At 39.1% G+C, this 8,078-nt stretch overlaps 2 pseudogenes; both read left to right on the top strand.

Moving 5' to 3' along the window:
- Positions 1-626: 626 nt before the first annotated feature.
- Positions 627-1,574, top strand: LOC124079647 (melanoma-associated antigen B10-like; annotated as a pseudogene).
- Positions 1,575-2,535: 961 nt separating this feature from the next.
- LOC124079646 (small ribosomal subunit protein uS13-like) overlaps positions 2,536-8,078 on the top strand; it is a 49,000-nt pseudogene continuing 43,457 nt past the window's right edge.

The following is an 8,078-nucleotide window of genomic DNA, read 5'->3' as shown; positions in this document are numbered from 1 at the left end:
TGGTTCTTACACAAAATAAGGGAGAGGATTTTGAGTGAGGACTGAGGGGACCCTTAACATTACAACAGAGGGTAGATATACACACACTTGCCTCTTTGGCCTCTCTGGAAGGGCCCCTGTTAGGGCCATTAGGGATGGGGAGGTCTCAGGAAGGTGAGGGCCTTGATCTAATGGAGATGATCACAAAAATCCTAATCATCTACAAAGCAGGGATCCCAAAGAAACCCACTCCTGTTGTTAAATTGGGAAAACCAGGCTGGGGTACCTGGCAAAGACTCTCATTTCCTTCTCAGGGACCAAAGAGGGAAGGAGGCCTAGACTCTGTCAACAGTTGACAGGATGATTCAGATAGTAAACTTCAGGTCCCGCAGGGTGTAGACCAGCTAGCACCTGTTTTTAGCCCTTACTCGCCATAGGCAGGGCTGGTTGGCTGCAGCCTCAGACTTCTTCCACTGGGTTCTCAGGGGACAGGCTGATTACAACAGGAGCCCTGAGGGTTCTTAAAATAGTACATTCACAGAAACTTGTACAGGCAAACTTGGTTAATGCAGACATACATTTCATTTTCACTCCTCCAGGTACCTGCATTACCTGCTGTCCTTCCCCTATCCTTGACCAGGGTCATCATGCCTTGGGGTCAGAAAAGTAAGCTCTGTGCTTGTAAGAAATACCAGCAGGCCTCAAGTGAGACTCAGGGTCTCCAGGGTGCTCAGGCCACTGCATCAGAGGAAGAAGAGTACCACTCTTCCTCCTCTTCTCTTCCTTATGATAATCCTAAGAGCTCCCCTGTTGCTGAGTCATGTAGTAAATCCCAGCAGCCTCAGAGAGTCCTATCCATGACCACTACCTCTGTAGGTGTTTCATGCACTGAATCTGATGAAGATTCTCAAAGCCAAGATGAGGAAAGACCAAGCACTGCAGGCTCTGCACACCAGCAATCATTCATGCACAACTCCTTTAGATGAGAATGTGATTTTGTTGATGCAATTCCTGCTATGCAAGTGTAACATAAGAGACTCCATAACAAAGGAAGACATGCTGAAGTATACCATCAAAGAGTATTAGGAGCACTTCCCTGAGATCCTCAAGAAATCCTCTGAGCTCATGGTGCTTGCCTTTCGTATTGAAGTAAAGGAAGTTGATCCAATCAGGCACTGCTATATCCTTGTTAGCAAATTGCATCCCACCAGAGATGCAAGGCTTTAAGGAGAGGAGATCATGCCTAAGACTGGCTTCTTGATGACTGTCCTATATGTGAGCTTCAAGAAGGGCAACTGTGCCACTGAGGAAGATATCTGGGAAGTCTTAATGTGATGGGGACATATGCTGGAAGGAAGTACTCCATCTATGGAGAACCCAGGAAGCTCATCACCCAAGACTTGGTGCAGGAAAGATACCTAGAGTACCAGCAGGTGCCCAGCAGTGATCCTCCTCACTATCAATTCCTGTGGGGCCCCTGGACCCATGCCAAAACCAGCAAAATGAGAATCCTTGAGTTTCTGGCCAAGATCCATGATGTGGTCCCTAGTGCCTTCCCATCCTGGTATGAGGAAGCTTTGAGAGATGAGGAATAGAGAGCCTGAGCCAGATTTGCAGCTCTGTTTCTTACTGGTGCAATGGCCAGTGCACTTTCCGGGTTCAGTTCTAGCAGCTTCTCCCACCCCAATGATGGCTAAAGCACTTTCCTTACTTTGTGTTTGAAGAGAGCATTCAACCAAATGGCGGAGGCTGGAGATACTATTGGAAGATACACAGTGCATATCATATCTGTGTTTCTATTCTACACGAATAACTTGTAGATTTTTCTCTTGTTGAAAGATTTCAAATGTTGATTCTTTTAGAAAAGTTTAATTAGCTTCAGTATCTAAGTATATGAATATTGGTTACATATTCAATATTATTTATAAATCTTAAAAGAGTTAAGAGTTTTGCTATTTTATCAAACAAGTTGAGAAAGCTACCACCTTATTCTCCCACATCCAAAATAAATAAGTTACATGACATTGGAATAGGCATTTCCCTAAAAACATGAAAAAAAAGGAGCAGTAAAATAGTTGAAATTAATAAATAGAGAAAAAATATTAGTAAAAGATGGCAAATTCGTGATTTTCCTTATTTCTTCTATCCTGTTACTCTGTATAATAACATTTTATATCTTGATGTGTTTAAGTTATTGAAAAATATGGAAAAATTAAACTATAATAAATTTGACCTCTTATTCACTGGCTTCTTATTCCTCAAATATTAATTGAGCATCTGCTCTTTGGAAAGTTCCATGGTAAAAGTAAGGATGACAAGAAAAGGAAGACTGAACCACTATCTATAAAATTTTAGTTCGGTAGCAGCTATCATATAAGATGGTAATATATCCTCTAAGACATAAAAGACAAGTGAAAACGTGTAGTGAAGTGTGGGTGAGAGTGGGAGGTTCAGAAGAGAGCAATGAAGAATAAACACCCTGAAACAAGACAATGTAGGGTCTTGGAAAACCTCAAACTTTTCGTTGGGAAATGATTTTAACTTAAGCTGGGCGGTATGTCAAAGGAGGATGATAAAGGGACTGGACCCTTGGGAGGTATGTCTCAGAGGTGAGACATATAAAGGAAAAAGTGCTCTTTGCAGGTATTTGGAATAATGGGTAAACAACAGCAAATTCTCCATCTGGAACAGGGATGGAAATTGTCCTGTTCTTTTGTTCCAGTGCAGGTATACAAAATGCTCATATTAGTGATTTTATCGGCATCATGACCAAGGAGTTTTTGTTTGTTTGCTTTTTAAAAATAAGGACAATACTCTTTTTTAAAAAAATTAGTTCTTTTTAGTTATACATGACAGTAGAGTCCATTTTGATAAAATTATACATGCATGGAACATATCTTATTCTAACTAGGGCTCCAGTCTTGTGGATGTACACAATGGTGGGATTCAGTGTGATGTATTCATATATGTACATAGGAAAGTTATGTCGGATTCTTTCCCCTGTCTTTCCTATTCCTACCCCTCTTTCCTGCCCTTCATTCTCCTTCATCTAATCCTCTGAACTTCTATTCTCCCCCCAACTTATCGTGGATTAGGTTCCACATATCAGAGAAAACAATTGCCCTATGGTTTTTTGGGTTGGCTTATTTCACTTAGCATTATAATCTCTAGATCCATCCATTTACCAGTAAATATCATAATTTTATTTTTCTTTATGGCTGAGTAATATTCCACTGTGTGGAATATACCACAATTTCTTTATCTCTTCATTTGTTGGTGGGCATCTAGGTTGGCTCCATAACCTAGCTATTGCAAATGTACAGCTCTAAACATTAATGTGGCTGCATCATTGTAATATGCTGATTTTATTTCTTTTGGATATACACCAAGAAGTGGGATAACTGAGTCAAATGGTGATTACATTCCTAGTTTTCTAAGGTGGTTACATTTCTAGTTTTCTCCATACTGCTTTCCAGAGTGGTTGCATTGATTTGCAGTCCCAACAACAATGTATGAGTGTACCCTTTTTCCTCCATCCTCGCCAACATTTATACAATACTCTCTTGAGGTGATAAGCCCATAAAACACTATGCTAATACAATTTGCTCTGGGTTGAGGAAATCAGAGCCCACTCCATTAGAGGGGAACTAGGTTACCTTTAGTATAATTTGACAAACTTTGAGAGAGGGCTTGATTTTGGATATGTATTAAATGATGAAAATATGAAAAGTTTGGATCAAAAGGAAATTGGGAGGGAGGAAGGGAAGGAGCTTTTTTTTCATTGGGGGGCTACTGGGGATTGAACCCAGGGGGGAGGGGAGGGCTTAACCACTGAGCCACACCCCCCCATCCCCCCAACCACCACGTGCACGCATGTGAGCGCACACACATGCTTTTATTGAGACAGGGTCTAACTGAGCCATGCTAAGTTGCTGAGGCTGATCTTGAACCTACAATTCTACTGCCTCAGCCTTCTCAGTCACAGGGATTACAGGTGTCTGCCACCCTGCATGACAGGAGTTTGTTTTTGATACACATTTTAGGAGATTTGAATTGCATCCTGATTGAGAGAATTCTCCCACATCCAAAATAAATAAGTTACCCTGTAAGAGGAGAAGACTTACTAGGTCATTTTTTTTCTTGCTAGGCAGAATTTTTGGTCAATTTGTTATTCCATGGCCTACAGCATTGCATATTCAAGGCCATCTCTTGGATTAAAAAACAAAGAAAAACAAACAAAAAAGACCACATCTCATAAGGGATTGTATCATCTGGGGCCAAAACATCAAATTAATAACTGCCATTCTTTTTTTGTTTGTTTGTTTTTGGTCCCAGGGATGGAACTCCGGAGTGTTTAAGCACTGAGCCACATCCCCAGCTTCCCCCCCATTCCCACCTTTTGTTTTTTAATCTTTTATTAGCGACAGGGTCTCACAGAATTGCTTAGGGCAGGAGGATCTTGAGTTCAAAGAACCTGCTTCAGCCTCCCAAGCCGCTGGGATTACAGGCATGCAACACTGTGCCTGGCCATAACTGCCATTCTTCAAAATCTCAATGCATACCAGTCAGTACCAGGTACTTTATGTGAATTACATGCATTCGCACAAATCCGAGAAGATAGGGTTTGCCTGGCCCACTTCACTGATGAAGAAATTAAGGCTCATTTAGTTTAGTAATTTGCCTAGTTTATATAGTTAATGTCAGAGGGCCAGGATCAGATCTCTTTTCTGAATTCCTCTAGAAGCCACAGTGTTCCACTTTTCCCACTACTTAATTCTTTTGTCACTACTTAATTCTTTTCTCACTATTTCACAATTGTTCTTAGACAATAAAAAGAAAGATCATGTAGCCAACATACCAAAAGCAGACCCAAAGAAGGAATTTGAAAAAGAATCAAACTATCGGTGGAGCTCATTTCATTTACCTGGGGTCCTCCTGCCCCTACGCCTGGGGTGCCTCTAGTGCTGATTCTACCCTGGTCTCAGCACCTGTGCCCAGTTCCAGCACTTTTCTGCATTATAGAACCCTTCCGCTAGGTCTTCCCCACTGTGCCCTCCTGTCCAAACTGGAATTTAACTGCTGGCTAGCTCTTCACAGCATCATTTTCTGGAGACTACATCTGCTCCCAGAGGAACAGACAACCCAGATTCCCTTGCTTTCTCCCTGAAAGATGATTCCAACCCTCTGGAGGTCCTGTCCTGCACCATGAACCTCTTGTAACAGAAACAGTCATCTCACTCTGGATAGGGAAGTTTAGAGTTCACCTCCCTAGGTGGCCTCACCATACTGACAGTGCTTTCAGGTGAGCGCGCTACCGCTTGAGCCACATCCCCAGCCCTGACAGAGTGCTTACAAATCTGCTGGTGAGTAGAGTCTGATTTGGTACAGAACCTACTTGTTCTTAATTTATAAACCTGTGGTTAGAAAAAAAAAGGTTTTGGAAATCACCTGTTATCTGAGGTCAGATACTAATAAGGGTTAATTATTTGAGACTGGCCACTGAACATTAGAGCAATGAATGAGCTTACCTAGGTCAGAAACCAAAAGTTTATACAATAAATAGTTCATGAAGAAAGACTAATGGAATTGCTATGAAAACAAACATACACTGAGGCTGAATCCTGAAAAACATAGGAGTCCTTCTGGAAGATGACAAATGGTTCTATAACAGGCTATCTTTGATAAGAAAAGAAATAATTAATGAATTATTCACCGTCCTTTGTTTCTCTGTTCACTCCTGAGAAAAATTTTGGTTTTAGGTAATTTTTCTGATACTCTTATTGCCTCCAAATTCTAAATATGGAGAAATGACTATTCTCCTTTGTTATCATATTCCTCCAAAACTCATGCCTCTCCTCAGAAGTAACCACAATTAAAGACTCATTCAATTTTAAAATTTATTCTAGGACTTTCCTTCCATAGATGTACTATAAAAACTACATTGTAGATGTACATGATGGTGAGATTCATTGGTCGGATTCACTCCACTGTCTTTCCCTATCCTTTCCCTTCTACCCATCCCTTCATTCCGCTTTGTCTATTCCGCTGATCTTTCTTCTATTCTTTTTTTTTTTTAAATCGCCTCTTATTTTGGGTTAGCTTCCACATATCAGAGAAAAATTTGACCTTCAGCTTTTTGGGACTGACTTATGTATAACTAAACAGAAAACTACATTGTGAGTTATTAACATATATGAACAACAGATTATATATTGTTCCTTCTCTTGCCATTGCCACCAAGTAAAATGAATGCAGTATCTTTCTGGAAATACATACAGAGCCACTTAGAATTCTAAAGTGTGGATATGCTATAATTAATTTAACCAATCTTTTCCTGATGGACACTTACATTGTTTCCCATTTGTTACTATGATTAATAGAATTGATATCAACATCATTGAACATGAATTCTTGTGCAAATATGCATTTTATAGGAAGGAGATAGTGAAGTAAAAATTGGATTAAAGTAGAAAATGTGATGATTGCAAATGTTTATTAATGTTTCTGAAATTTTGTTCTTATAAAGCTGTACCAATTCATATTCTTTATAGCTGTGAATATTCTAAAGCCTCACAGGCATTTTATTGTATCAACCTTTTAAATTTTGTTCAAACTTTTGGTTGAAGCTATATTGTCTCACTGTTGTATTTTTTAATTTCCCTGTTCTCTAAGTAGATTGAGCAGAAAATTAACTTAATCTCTCAGCCATAGAAAGTGTTTTTTTTTTTTTTTAATTTTTTGGTTCTGTCTTGAGTACCAGACTTTCTTTGGGCATGCTTTAAAATAATAAAATGTCAACAAGATATTTCCGTTTACTTTGAGGAGGAAACGCTTTTATCAAAATGATCAGGTGTCAGGGAATGGACACCCTCAGCAATATGAAACATCAAGAGGATCTGGGATAGAGCAATTTCCAGAGTCCATGTAAGGGATTACTAAGTTCAAACAACATGGGTACCTAAATGCCAGGATTCTAGCACATCCTGTATCTGTTATACAACAATGGTAGCCATTATTCTTGTTTTCCGAGGCTTTACTAACTCTTAGTGATCAAAGAAAACTCTCCATCTGGCTATTCAATATCAATGATATCCCTGTCATGTTTGCCTTCCAGTTGTTATTCAGCTCACTGCTTTCCAGTATTTTTTCCTTTATCCCACCAGTAGTTATTCTTTGTCCAGCCTCATGGAATCCTCCCCTTCATATGAGCAGTCTAATGTTCAGTGAAAGAACAATGGGGACCTTTGTACAAATTTCTGGAGCATTAACTCTACACAGCTTTCTTCTCTCCAAAAACTTATCCTGTCAAATCCAGTGGTCTTAGTATTCCCAAATTCTGATCACTGTGTCCTCAGTACAGGGTCCATTGTGTTGTGTTTAGGCTTATCTTTCATGCATCAGTCTAGACATTGCATCTAGGCAGAATTCAACTTGATGCTCTATTCTCAAGATTTGGAAGCTTACATCATGTGGTTTTCTTCTTTTAGAAATCATAATTCTGGGCTATTCTTCAGCATCTGAAAATAATCATTTCATGCATTTTACCTGTTTTTACAGTTTGTAGTAATTAGAAATGAAGTTCTCCTGAATTTGTTCAATAATGGCACATTTTTAAGATTTTAAAGTACTCTTAGATCTATAGAACCCTTTCAAAAGCAATAAATAGAGTTTCAATATGTCCCTCACTCAGCTTCTTCCAATGTTAACATCTTAGACAACTATAGTACAGTAACCATAACCTGGAAAGTCACATTATCATAATAGCATTAACCAAATTAACTGTCTTATACAAACTTCACCATTTTTCCACTAATGTCATTTTTTAAAGGATCCAAATAAAAATCCCACATTGCTTTTAGATATTTGTCCCTGAACTCCTACGATCTGTGATAGTTTCTCAGATTTTCCTTGTTTTTCATGACCTTGATATCTTTAAGATTACTGATCAGTTCTTTTCTTGCATATCCATCAATTAAATTCAAAGATATCAGGTATCCTTTCATTATTAGACTAAGATCTTACTTTCTTGGAAAGAGAACTATAAAAATGATGCAAAGTCCTTCTCAGTGCTCCATATAATGGCTTCATTATGTTGATAT

The sequence above is a fragment of the Marmota monax genome, unplaced genomic scaffold (assembly GCF_021218885.2).
Source record: "Marmota monax isolate L192 unplaced genomic scaffold, Marmota_monax_Labrador192_F-V1.1 WCK01_AAM20220418_F8-fsc00075, whole genome shotgun sequence".
In the NCBI taxonomy this organism is placed as follows: Eukaryota; Metazoa; Chordata; class Mammalia; order Rodentia; family Sciuridae; genus Marmota; species Marmota monax.
The sequence above is the reverse complement of the archived record's forward strand: the minus strand, read 5'-3'. Positions and strand labels throughout refer to the sequence as shown.